General features: G+C 30.7%; 1 pseudogene; it reads right to left on the minus strand.

Annotated features, from left to right (window-relative positions):
- Positions 1-1,502: 1,502 nt before the first annotated feature.
- Positions 1,503-5,738, minus strand: LOC149554551 (ent-kaurenoic acid oxidase 2-like; annotated as a pseudogene).
- Positions 5,739-13,887: the final 8,149 nt, after the last annotated feature.

The raw sequence follows: 13,887 nt of genomic DNA on the forward strand, positions 1-13,887 counted from the left end.
TAAGAGAGATAGGCTATCCAGAAGTTTTTAGATCATCTAATGACCAACTCCATAGCCTTTATGCATTCCAAGTAACAAAAAGAGATGCCTTCCAATACCCATGCATCAGGAATTAGTCCACTATCAACAAAGAGCTCCAGATCAATTTTATTTCAACATGACCAACTCCATTTTCCTAGTCTTCACCATCCTTCAAGACATGTTCGTTGTCTCCTAAAACTCTAAATCAACTGCAAGACTTTCACTGATCAAAAGATTAATTATCAGCTAATTTCTTTTTTTTAAAATTCTTCAAGCTTTGCAAGCTAAGAAATCTTAACAAAAGATATACCTAGAACCAGAAACACTGTGAATCCTCACATGCAAGTAGCATGCAATTCACAAAACTAAGCTTTTATACCAATAGAAGGGAAATGAGAACATCCCATAAAGCCATCTGAGATTAGTATGCACATCCTGTATCCACTAATTTCTTGAGTAGCTTCTAATAAGAAAATATAAAAGTGCATAGTACTATGCCATAAAAGCATAAACAAACATAGTTGATTTTCCACAATTCAAACCTTAAAGGAAAGTGATTGCAGCCTAGAGATCTAACAAAATTCAATAGCATTACGACATAAAGAGTTAATATTTTATAATCATGAAACTAGAAGAATTAGACAGAATAAAAAACATAGATTTACGTGGGGAAACTTTTCTAGATAAAAACCCCACCCTCCAAACCATCAACTAATGTATTATTGACTAACACGTTACAATACATTTCTAGCCTTCACATGAAGATTTACGTCTTGCTTCATTCTAGAGAAAATCTGGCAGCATAACCATGTGCAAAGAACTTATCATCTCTCTCTTCCAACTCCTTAGCAACTCATTTTATCTCTAGATTTTTCATACAAAGGGAAATAGTTTCTAAAGAGTCTACATTCAATGTACACCTACAACTTATTTAGAAACTTCCTTTATGCACACCTCTTGCATAAAAAGAAAAACAAAGAGAATAAAGCCCAAAAATTAGACTTTCTATTTTGGTCTCCAAGTCTATCCCTATGGAAGATTTGGTCTCATTTAGCATCTTCCAAAAATGTACAAATAAAAAACCAATAAAGCATGATAAGGTTAGGTCACCTTATCCCAATAAATTATAATATGGAAGATTATATTCTTGTTTTTTTAATGAAGTTCATTTGATGTATGATAGAATGGATACAAATAGAATATATAAACTTTATTCTAATTTAAATATATTCTCTATGTTCATATACCAATTTTTTATTACACAAACTAGACACTTCATATTTTTCAATAAAGAATTTATTATTAGACTTTGATAAACTAGGTATTTTATGAACTATTAAATCTTAAAGTCCATTTGATACTAAGATCTTTCATACATTTTTTGACAAATTCTATTTCTTTATTTCAACCATTTAAATCATAGTTTTCTTCAACATATCATAATTATCTATAGACATATCTCAAACATTCATTATGAATATTTAGGCATGCCTAAAAACTATTTTTGCTCCATCTACTAGTCTTGGATTTGGTAAGAACTTGATAGCTTCATTGGGATTCACAAGATGCCACCTACAAAAGTGAGAAATAAATAAGATACATTGAAATATATGACATAATTTAGTATTTAGTTAGAGAAATTCACTATATACTATATACTAACTAAAATGTTCTAAATTTAAATTGTATCATTTAGATGATGTCATATTTTTTAATAAATTACCAAAAAATCATTCATAAAAGAGTAAAAAGACTACTTATAGTCAACACATATTTGGTGTAAGAACATTAAGATTTGCATTTTAGCAAGGTTATTTTCAGGGCATTACCTAGAACCATGACCAAACACACTATAAACTCTAGAGTTATAGTTGAATCCCTGTAAAAATAAAATTAATTATTAAATTCTAAAAGTTTGATTATAAGCTATAAATTTAAATTAATTGTTTTATTAAACTGTAATATCTGATAAGATCTAAAAAGTTAAAACTTACATCCCATCTATTTGGATTGAATGTTAAAGGATCATTTAAATATTAAGGATCCATGTGGAGTGAGTGAATCCAAACTATTACTTTCAATCCTTTAGGAAACTCGTAACCTATTAGATAAAGTAATTTTGTCAACTTAATAATATTTGAAATGTGTGACATCAATTATCTTCCCATTAACTTGAGGAACCAATTTACCTTTAAATTTAGTGTCTTTTGATATTGTTTTGAACACAAAATGTGCTACATTTGCAAATCTGATAACTTCATCTACTATAGTATCATTGATACTAATTAAATGATAGAACAAGAAAAGTCATAATAATTTGTAATACTTTTTTATGAAATATTAACAATAGGCATTTTAATGAGAATTTGAAAAATCATAAATTATTAAACTGGTTCATCTTATTTATAAATCATAAAATTTCAAGCTATAATAACTATTTATGTGTTACCTTTAAAGTATATGTCATTTTTTTGACATCACTATAATTGAGGAGCTTGTCCTCTCCTTTCTCCTTTTTGATGTCATTAGTTTCCTCCTGAATCACACCCATGCTGTATTGATTAGATTAAGATATAATTTAAATATTATTATAAAGTATTTAGATTAATAAATAAAGTAACAATGAATATGTACTATAGGATTAAAAATGTATACTGGTGCTTATTATAATATTAAAATTATATTATTTTTAAAATATTATTGTAATGTAATAAATAGATGGATTCTAATTTATAAGTATTTTATTTTGAATTAAAAATATACCTTCAATTTAGAAAGAACATTGGGATATTTAGACAAGTAATAAATTGCCCATATCATGGAGCTAGTAGTGGACTCATATCCAATATGTTAAGTTATCAACAATTTCTTCTTCATTCAACCTTTCACCATTGGAATCTACTACATCCATCAAATTTGATAGAAAATCTATCTTGGTATTTTCCTTGTTCACTTTTCTATGATGTATTTCAGAATATACAATAGTAGATAACCGTCTTCTATAGTGTAAATATATCCATTCACAAGAAAAAGAAAATTAATACATTAATCAAGTTAGATTTCTTTCATATTTTATAGTTCTCAATAAATTTATAATTTATAAATGAATAAAACAATTTTATGTTACCTTAAAAGAGACACAAAGGAAGGTGAAATTGTGCCATATTGGATAGATATAAATATGGATATGAAAATAGCTTATTTAGCTTTCTAATAGAAGATGTGAACATGAGTCACTTCTAATGTAAAATAATCTCTAGGATTGTCAGTCTTAAAAGATTCAAATGGTTGTACCTTAAGAGCAAAATGAAATGCAGTTCTAGAAATATTAATTGGTTGAGCTGTAATTCCATCTAGGAGCCCTCTAAACATCTTCTCCATACTTTCAACCAGAGGCTTCTCTGAAAGCTTAGGAATAAAGAGCATATGTTGCAAAATGCCATCTGCAATTAAAATAAAAACAATATATATTTTTTAAATGTTTAGAATTATTTTTAGAGGTAACATTTAAATGACTTACATCCAATGCTCAATGAAAAAAATATTTATAAATAATTCTATCGATCAAGATCTTTTTGATCAAATAATAAGGATTAGATTAACTAATTATAAATAAATTTCAAATAACTTATTATATAGAAGTCTTAGATATACAGTGAAGACATATGTGCAAGCGAATTGCAATACCAAAAATACTATACTCTTCTTATGTCTGAGATTATTTTGTAGATATATACAGATTCTATCAAATACAATAGTCAATGAAAGAAATGCAAAATTGAAATATAGGAAAGTTATTTCAATTATTCAATTTTATTTGTATCAAATTATAAGAATCGGAGTAAAGGATTATGAAAAGGTTACAATTATCTTATTATATAGAAATCTTAGATACATCTAAAAGCATCTCAAAAGCATTAACAATACACAACTTATATTTTGATGAGAAAGAAAAAGAATTAAAATAGTTTCTCATTATGCAATGGAAATTCTTAAACTTCTGGGAATAGTTAATTTTTTCATTCAATTTATTAATTTCTGATTTTGATTGTTTATGTTAGTATCAACATTCATTCAGATTAAAATATGATCCGAAACATGAATACTAAAAATACATATACTATTAGGATTCAAGTCTACTTTAACTTGACTAATACTAATAATAATTAATCACAACAAATAATGATAATTAGCCATAGCTTTGACCTATTACGGATAATTAAAAAATTTACCACTTTTTTCAATATTTAATATGTTTTCTTAACAATCAAAAGAATACTTACAGATCTGAGTTTATCAGCTGTATGGATCTCACCCTTGACAGACCAGTTTTCGAAGGTTTCCTTGAAAATAGGGTGTAATTTGGTGAAAATATTGTGGAGAGACTTGGGACTATTAATGGTTTCCAGTACACAGCGTCTGATACGCTTGTGTTGCTTTCCTTCGACCATGGTGATTGACTCTGCTCCGAGTAGTTTGGGAGACGGTCACCCTGCTGTAAAGCTGCCATCCTCAGTGCCTGACCCCATCACATATTTGTTGAATTCTGGAGAACATGTTATGATCGTAGGGAAGCTAAACAAATGGCTTCCGTAGATCCCAGTATTTCCATATCTGCATAAGCATGATCAAATATCAATAATGCTGAACTAGAGCAAATGAATTCTTACTCTCTTTTTTTCCTTGTAAGTTCTTACATAAACAGTATATTCTATTTGTGATATAATTTTGTGGCATTGACCAATGTTTCATAAATAGTGGGGATGGGGGCATTGAACGGGAGACAAGTTTTCTATTGCAATATAAGATATAAAGATGTAAAAGAGTAAAAACTTGAACATTGTATTGAATTGGAAGATCCAACATTGAACATAAACTTCTAACTATTTAGTTTATTGTATCAAAGTTTCAAATTGATTATGTATTGAATTAAGCTTGATAAACAACAAATTGATATGCAAAAAAAATTAGAAATCTTAATCAAGATCCTTAATAATGCTGCTCTCTTTTGAATACCAGGTACTTTAGAAATTTGTACCCAGTACTTAAGCTCGTGGATAAACATACCAAGAGTGTGGATATGCCTACTCATGTAACCTAAACAAATCAAAACTTAGAATATGCTATTTAAATTTGATCGTATTAAATGACTCTCCTTGAACATAGATTTTCTGCTGTAATAGTAGAAAATTTTGTAATCTTCAAAACATAACCAATTATGATTTTAATTGATTTAGAAGTTCTATAAGAAAAAGTTGTATTTTTTATAAACAGTATATTATAAAATTCGATTTATCTATAAATAATCTATTTCAAATTACTCCAATACATAGCTTCTTCTGTTGAGGATGAAGCATGGTTTTTAAATTAGTTATGCAAATAAATCAGAACTTATAATATGCTGACTATATTTAGACTCTTCTTAAATAATCAGACTTATTTGATCATTTCTCTACTGTAATAAATTGTTCTAACATATCAATGACTTTAATATGGGTCGATAAATCTATAGATAAAAGAAATTTGAGCATAAAAACAGAGAAAAGATGGAGAAATTACTTTGCATATCTGTTCCATATGAAATCGCCTGGTTTCCCAGTGAACTTGAAATACCATAAAAAGCTGAGCAGCTCTCCAATGACAGGCCAGCCCATATAACAATACCACCAATGATTAAAGGATCTGAGAGCCCATACAAGCAATGGGATTACTCCCAACAACAATCACTGTATCCATACATGTAATAAGAAGTTTATCGCTTCTGTAATTAGATGATACAAGATGCTCCGGCATGCTTTCACTTTATACAGCATTTATGTTTTGGATTTACTAACTCCAATATTTCCAATGATCATTACGGATATTCTTTTCTCTATTTTGAGCAACCAAAACATTTGATGCTTTTTGTTTTACACCCGCAATTTGTTAAGAACAACAAGGCAAAAGACAATGTGCGATGTTTGTTGACAGGAGCCCAATATATCATCACAAATATAACAACTGAATATAGTATTGATATTCGAGTTTAGTTATTAGCATGTTATTGTACTTGCTTGTAGATTATTACTATTGTTCAATGATAGTGAATTAATTTATAATCTATTGACCAATTATAATGAATTATTTATTTATTAATCAGACATTTCTAAAGTTCATATATTAATTTATTAATATAATTTGTCATTGAATCTATTCTCTCAACAACAATAATTGGTTCATTTGATTTGGTCTTATAAGACCTTTTTTTTGGATTCACTCCATATTCACTATATCGGTAGTTGTTATGTTTTATTAATATTTAATATTTCTATTTTTTTTAATGAAATTATTTATAAATTTATTTATAACTATTTTAATCTTTTACCATTTAAAATTATTTTTATATTAACTTTTAATATATATGATACTCATAAAATCAACATAGTAATTTAGCTATATTTTAGGTAGTTGTTATATTTTATTAGTATTTAATATTTCTTATTACTTCCAATTACTTTTACCTTAAGGTTAAAAAGAAAAATATTTATTTCACAAAATACATATCAAATTAATTGAAACATATCAAATCTATTTCACAAAATAAAAATACGTATCAAAATATTTTTTTATTAACTTTTAATATATATGATACTCATAAAATCAACATATTAATTTAGCTATATTTTAGATAGTTATTATATTTTATTAGTATTTAATATTTATATGTTTCTAATGAAATTATTACTTCCAATTACTTTTACCTTAAGTTAAAAAAAAAATTATTTCACAAAATACCTACACTTTGACAAAGAATGAAGTGGAACAAAAGTTGAAGTCATTAAAGGACAAGGAGGAAAATGTATGTAGTACTTCCAGAATATTTTTTGTTGATGGAAATTTCCAAGAGGGTATGAGGCGTGGGCATATGTGTTTTTCTATAATTCCAAAATATGGTAAAGAAGAAGTAGAAGAGGTGCCTGCAGAAGTTACAGATTTATTGGAAGAGTTTCTAGATATTGTATTTGATAATATACCTGATGGATTACCACCAATGAGGAAGATCAGTCATTAGATGGACTTGATTCTAGGAGCTAGTTTCTCAAATAAGGTAGTGCACAGAATGACAACAACAGAAAGTGAAGAGTAGAATAAACAAGTGCATGAGTTTTTGTAGAAGGGATTGATTTGGGAGAGTCTAATTCCATGTGTTGTACCAGTAGTATTAGCACCAATGAAGAATGGAGAATGGATGATGTGTACAAATTCTCAAGCTATCAAAAAGATTTGATGTAGGAGCCTCTTGGGTTTCCTTGCAATCCTGCTTATTTTCATTCGTCATGCCAATTGCTATCGAGTTCCAGTTGCTGTCAAGTTCTAGTTACTATTGAGTTTCAGTTGCTATCGAGTTCCAGTGTTGGCAGAGTTGTCTAGAGTGTTGGCCGAGGGTTTCTTCATGTGTCAAGTGAACTAGTTATTTTACTTATGCTTGGTTCCTTCTTTGACTGAGTTATTTGTGTTTTGGTTCTTAGTGGGAGCTAACTCTTGTATTTTGTTTAAATCGTGAATTTAATGATACGATCTTGTCTAGGGATGAGTATTAACCATTTTGAGGTCGACCTTTCTTTCATGTAATGTTCTAGATTCTTCTATAAGTCATTTTGGCAAGTATAAATAGGGTGCTAAGGCTTAGGTTAGAAAAAAAATTGGGAAGGGCTTAGAAATTTTGAAATATATGTGCCTGGAAGTGTGAATTTCAAACTGGATCTTCGATCCTGAAGTTGTATTGTGTATTTGGTTGTAACTCAGAAGGCCTTATAGGCAGACATGTATGCTGATAATTTGATGAGTCAATAGAAGTATTTATTCTCTATGTCGTTGGTGTTGTCCTTTTTTGTTTGCTTCCATTGTGTTTACTTTGCAAGGTGGTTTAGATAGGTGGGTGTGCCTTGGCCCTAGTTGTTCACTGTCCTCCTTGCAACAAGTGGTATCAGAACTTGAGGTTCATCCTTGTTGAGATTGGATCGTGTAGAACCCTAAGTTGGATTGGGTTATAAGGTGGAAGATTTGAGGATTTGACTTATAACTTGCAGAGGGTTACGATCTTCCGAGAATTTGATTTGTAAAAATGGTTTGAGGTAGAGGAAATGTTGATAATATCATATTGGATACATTGAGACAAATTGCAACCATATTAGATGTTGTGGAGACAACCTAGAGGAGAGGAGCTCATATTGATGATGTAAGTGATGATGAAGCAATAGCGCCAGACCCTAATCTTGAACCTGAAGAAGATCAAGATGAGGAAAGATTGTTGAGTGTATTGTCTAGGGCACATTCAAAGCCTGGTTTAGAGGTTGTTCCTTGTGATGGAAAATTGGACACCAATGTTGTGTTGGATTGGATCTTTGATATGGAGAAGTTATTTGAGTTTGAAAACACTCTTGATAATAGGAAGGTGAAAAGTGTATTTATTAGGTTGAAAGGTCATGCTTCACTTTGGTGGGAGCATTTGCAAACCGGTAGACAAAGGAGAGGAAAGGAGGAGATCAGGACTTGGTTGAAGATGGTGAACAAGGTGAAGAACAAATTCCTTCTTGTTGATTACCAAGTTAGCTTGTTGAGAAAGATGAAAAATTTGAGAGAAAGCCACATGACTATGAAGGAATATACTGAAGAATTCGATAGATTGGACATCAAATCTAAACATGTGGATGATGATGTTGAGAAAATTGCTAGGTATCTAAATGCATTGAGATCTAGAATTCAAGATGAAATAAGTTTTGTGAAATAGGAAAGTGTGGAAGAAGCATATCAATATTCCTTAAAAGCTAAGGAGATATTGACAAAGAATCATGAACAAAGACAAAAAGGTAGAGGTGGTAGGTTCCAGAGATGCAAAGATAGATCTTATGGAGAAGGTCATAGATTTGACAGTTCTGTGCAAGATAAGGGAAAATCTGAATGGAAAAGTGATGACAAAAGAAAGATTGAATGGAAAGGTGGTAATTCTGATCAAGGTACTAGTTATTACCGAGGAAGAGGTAATTCCTATTCTAGAGGTGGTTTTCATGGTAATGTAGTAAAGAAGGGCATTGATCCTTTGAATGTAGATCCTTTAAAAATGGGCAAGGTAACATAAATTTTGTGATTCAAGGAGACATTGAGGATTCATCAAGTGGACCTGAGGCTGGAGAAAATTTGATGGTAAGAAAAACCTTATCTAATAAGGGAATTGATGAAGAACCTGTCCCAAGGAGAAATCTTTTCAAAACTAGATGTAAGATGGGTAAAAAATGTTGCAAATTGATCATTGATAGTGGAAGTTCAACAAATTTGGCATCAGATGAGCTACTTACAAAGATAAAGTTGCAGAGGCTAAAGCATCCTAAACCCTATCAAGTTTCATGGATCAAGTATGAGCACACGATATTGGTAAGTGAGAAATGTATTGTGAAGTTCAAGATTGGACATTACTTTGATGAAGTTTTGTGTGATATTAAGCCTATGGATTGTTGTCATATTTTGTTACATAGACCTTGGCAATACGATAGATATTTTATACATGATGGAAGATTGAATCAATATACCCTTTGAGTGAATGGGAGAAAAAAAAAATTGTTGCCTTTGATTCAAAGTCTAGATGAGGTTAATTGTACTATTATAAGAGTTTGCATGGTTAGTGGAAATCAATTTCAAAAGGAAGTGAAAATGAATCAAGTTTTTTTTTGCCATAATCCCTAGGAGACCAGGTTTTGGTACTAATGGTTGAGTAGAAAAAACTTTTTATGACCAAATGACAAATAGTGGCAACTGAGTGATAGTCAAAGATACTAGTATAGACTGAATACCAGAGGAAATTGCAAGTTTGTTGAATGAGTATAAAGACATTGTTGTGGTTGATATACTAGATGGTTTACCACCAGTGAGGAGTATAAATCATTGTATGGATCTGATTCCTAGAGCTGGTTTTTCGAACAAAGCACCATATAGATTGACACCTACAAAGAATGAAGAACTTAATAGACAAGTGAATGAGTTGTTGCAAAAAGGTTTGATTAGAGAAAGTTTGAGTCCATATGTTGTACTTTTTGTATTAGAACCTAAGAAGAATGGAGAATGGAGAATGTGTACTAATTCCAGAGCTATTAACAAAATCACTGTGAAATATAGGTTTCCTATGCCGAGGATGGATGACATACTGGATTGTTTGAGTGGAGCAAAGTATTTTACCAAGATTGATTTAAAGAGTGGTTATCATCAGATCAGAATTAGAGAAGGTGATCGATGGAAGACTACTTTCAACACAAAAGATGGTTTGTATGAATGGTTGGTAATGCCTTTTGGTCTAACTAATGCACCTAGTACTTTCATGAGGTTGATGAATGAAGTTCTCAAGAGATTCTTGGGTATGCTTCTAATTGTTTATTTGGATGAAATTATGATATTCAATCAGACTAAGGAAGAACATATTAAGCATGCTAGACAAGTATTACAGAGACTGAAAGAGGAGAAGTTGATGATTAACTTGAAAAAGTGTTATTTTATGCAAGAGGAGATTGTGTATTTGGGATTTGTGATTTTAGTTGATGGTTTGAGAATGGATCATGAGAAGGTTAAAGCAATTTTGGAATGGCCTACACCTGAGAATATAGGTGAGGTCAGATGATTTCATGGTTTTTCTTGTTTCTATAGAAAGTTTATAAGGAATTTTAGTTCTTTTTGTAATGCTATGACTTAGAAAATGAGAGGAGATAAAAATGAATTCAAGTGGACACATAGAGTTGATAAGATTTTTGAGGCATTGAAAGAAAAGGTTGCTAAGTTACCTATCTTGGCTTTGTTGGAAGCATGAATTTTGTGTGATGTAGCAAACCAATACTCACAAAAAAATTAATAATTCCATACCAGAATACAAAATTCAAAAAACTTTCAATTCTTCATTCCTTCCCCAAAAACTGCTTCTACATGGTTCTCAAACTCTATTAAATAAGACTACCACAAAAAATATGAAATTTCCAAATTTGGCAGATTTTGACAATAGGAGAAATATGCCATTTTTGGTAACTTCTAAAAAACCCCTGAAAGCAATTTTGAAGTTTCCTAAATCTACACTTTAATCTAAAAAGGCCAATTTCCAACTAATCTCCAAAATTTAGAAAGAAAATTTGAAGTTATTACAAAGGAGAAAAATTAGAAAAAGACTTAAGCTATTTTAAAAGTGAAATTCGAAGGTCAAGATGGAATTTCTAGCTCTCGAAAAAATAGTTGAAATGGTCCCAATGGAGTTGGCTGAGTTGGAATCCACCTCAACTATAGATTTTTAAAAAAATCTAAGAAAACCCAGATTCAAGTCAAAAGTTATGACTCTTCAAACTCCCTACATCATTGTGTTGACATTATGGTCAAGTTTGTTTATTAGTGACACACACGGTTATTCAGATGGATAGTAGCTACTCAGCTTATTGTACAGTTAACAATGTTAACAAATTAATTTAGGCTCTATCGAGTTCTACAATTCCTACTGAGTTATAGGAACAATATTCAATTAGCACCAAGCAGTATCTATCAAGTTGGTGATTATCAGTGTAAACCGAGCTTCATAGTGTTTACCAAGTTTCTCAGTGCAAACCAAGTTCTCCAAAGTATACTGAGTTCACAGCTTCAGTGATGTGAATCTATTGTTGACCAAGCTATGAATTTTCAACCAAGTGATTCATTTTATACTGAGCTCACAGAAATAGTGTTGACCGAGCTATGCAATGTCAACCAAGTGATTCAGTTTATATGTTGAGTTTCATAGTGTTCACCAAGTCACCAATGCAAACCGAGTTCAGACTACTTGGAAGTGATTAGTATGAACCAAGCTTCTACATCTACCAAGTTCATGATGATGTTGAGCATTGATAATGGTTGTCGAGTATCAGAACCTCATTGAGTTTGTCTTCAAAACTTGAGTATGAGAAGTTGGGCCGACTTTGTGTATTTTGGTGAAACTTGTAATGTAGACAACTTTGATGAAATTGTAAATTGGATTGGTATATATATAATAATATATATGGAATATCTTGAAGAATATTAAGAGTAGAAAGTGAGAAGTAAAAGGGCTACAACAATATAAGTAGCAGCAAAGATTTATCTATCACAGCAAGCTGATTATTACACTCAAAGGAATCTCATTCAACAAATCAAGGTTGCAAATTAGAGATCAACCACTGGTTCATCCTAACAGGTGGAACAATTAAATTATTTCACAAGGTAGACTTAACAGTCTTTTGTAAATCTCTTTATCGAGTGCATGCTTCATTATATGTTTGTAAATCCTTTTGTGATGGACCTAGCAATCCTTATTGCTCGTAACAGGGTAGATCATCAGAAGTGATCATTGTAAGCCTTAATAGGCCAATTTTATACTGCAACATTAAAGCTTGTGGGTATCATCTTCACTCAAGTTTTACTTTATATTTAGAAGGTTTTTGGGTCACCTTATTTTGTGTCAAAGTGTTATGAATGTTTTAATGCTTTTAGTTTTTCATGTATGCTATTAGATCAGAATACAAGTGAAAGATTAATTTATGAATTAAGATTAAGTTTTATTGGTTACTGATTTATCTCTCCCCTCTCAGTAACTTAGCCTATCTTATATTTCCAACAATTGATATCAAAGCTTTGTGGTTCTTCGAAAATAAGTTTAACATCTTGAGAAAAGATTAGAGGCAATGGATTTATTCAAACTTGATAAGGTTATTGACAATGAAAAGCTAGATTAGGAATTGGCTATTGGACAACTTAAGAAAGGAAAGGAGAAATTCTCTCAATCCCTAAAAATAAGAAAAGATCATGTAGTACAAATGAATGAAAAACTCTACATTGAAGAAAGAATTGAAGATATCCATTCAGAAAGTAATTTAGATGAAGCTAATGAAGCAATCAAAGAACTATTAGAAAAGAATGGTACACTTTAAGAATGAGAAATTTAGTCAGCAAGATTGTGTGAAGTCATGGAAGACTAAAACAAGATAAAATAAGAGTTAGAAGGAAATAATAATGAAATCTAGTATCTATCCCTTCAACAAGAAGACTTCATTGATCAACTTACTAATGCAAATGAATAAATCATGAATCTAAGATCAGAAAATGAAAGATTGCAAAATGATCTAAACACTAAAAAGAAAACCAATGAGAGGATGATGAAATTTTAAGTAGACATGGATCAATTGAATGAGAAAATCCAATACAGACAGAAAGGAAAAGCAAGAATTGGATATACAGACAAAGGTGAATCATCCAAGTAAGTAGCTCAAAAGAATCAAAGACCCACTTGTAGTCATTGTGGTAAGTTGGGTCATACATCAAACAAATTTTGGAGCAATGGTAAAGAAAAATTGAATGGAAAATGCTACAATTGCAATAAGCATGGTCATAGAGCTAATGAATGCAAAGAGAAACCTAAATTTGAAGGCAAATGTCACAAATGCAAGAAACATGGGCAAATCTTTTGAATGCAAAAATAAGATATTAAATCCAGTAGAATAGATTTTAAATGCTATATTTGGTTGGGACTATAATACATGGTGTAGATGTCACTACTATGGAAAATTTGGACACATTGGAATAAATTGTGCGAAATGTCACATGAGAACAAGAGACACCACTAGAAGATGTTTTATTTATACAGAACTTGGACATCTAGCCAAGAACTGTATGAACATTGGAAGAATTGAAGATAAAAAGAAAGACAAGGTTGATAACATAAGAAAACAAATGAGATAACAATGGATTCCAAAATCTTCTAAGAATGCAAGTTCGAGCAATGAAGCAAATGTCACTCAAGAATTGGGTGACTCAAACACTTCTAATTGATCTCTCACAGGGATAACTAGAACTAAG

This window comes from Cupressus sempervirens, chromosome 5, assembly GCF_028749045.1.
Source record: "Cupressus sempervirens isolate cs-2001-9-10 chromosome 5, ASM2874904v1, whole genome shotgun sequence".
In the NCBI taxonomy this organism is placed as follows: Eukaryota; Viridiplantae; Streptophyta; class Pinopsida; order Cupressales; family Cupressaceae; genus Cupressus; species Cupressus sempervirens.